The sequence below is a fragment of the Alligator sinensis genome, unplaced genomic scaffold (genome assembly GCF_000455745.1).
Source record: "Alligator sinensis unplaced genomic scaffold, ASM45574v1 scaffold700_1, whole genome shotgun sequence".
Classification (NCBI taxonomy): domain Eukaryota; kingdom Metazoa; phylum Chordata; order Crocodylia; family Alligatoridae; genus Alligator; species Alligator sinensis.
In genome coordinates, this window is record NW_005842531.1 from 360635 (window position 1) to 361366 (window position 732).

At 47.3% G+C, this 732-nt stretch overlaps 1 protein-coding gene across 2 annotated transcripts in view; it reads left to right on the forward strand.

Moving 5' to 3' along the window:
• SDCBP (syndecan binding protein) overlaps positions 1 to 732 on the forward strand; it is a 20919-nt gene that overhangs the window by 17309 nt on the left and 2878 nt on the right. The gene's annotated exons all lie outside the window — the stretch shown is intronic.

Here is a 732-nt window from a genome sequence, read left to right on the forward strand (position 1 = left end):
TTGGTTTTTCCCCACTCCCCCGAGCCTGCCTGGGACCCTGCTGCAGTGATGTGGGGTCTCATGGGGGTTTCCCTTCCCCCCCAGTGTGAGGCTTCCCTTGCAGGCTCCGCAGAGCAGAGCTGGCTTCGCTGCCTGTAATGCAGTCATGGGGTGGGGAGATTGGTTCCCGCATTTGCATCCTCTTTTACCATCCTGGTGTTATGTTTTGAATAAATAAAATAAAACCTATACAGACAAAGATGCTTATTTTTATTTTCACAGACTCAATATTTTACGGACTTAACATAGACATTGGACTTATGACACATTACAACCTGCCTGACATCTGATTCATCACCAGGCACCTGCCTGACCCCACCTCTTACTTTCTTCTTTTTCCCCAACCTTTCCTCCCCTCCTCCCTATTTATTCTGCTGTTTGTCTTCCTGATTTCTTCCTTTTCCTTTTTGTTTGAGATCCTCTCTCACCTTGTACTATTATTACTGTCCTGTTTCCCTTAGGCCTTTTTCCCCCCTGCTTTCCTCCCCCTCTCTTCCCTGTTTTACTTTTGTTTTTTCTAATTTAGACCTATTTTCTTTTCCATGACTTCCTGTCACTTTTCTGTGTCCCTCTTTGCTCTTTTCCTGTCTCCTACTTATGCATTTTTCACTGACGGCTTCTTCCCACCCTTGAAGTCTATCACTGCTGTCTCTCCTTGGGGCAGTGGTGGGCGGGACCGGGCTCCTGGACGGG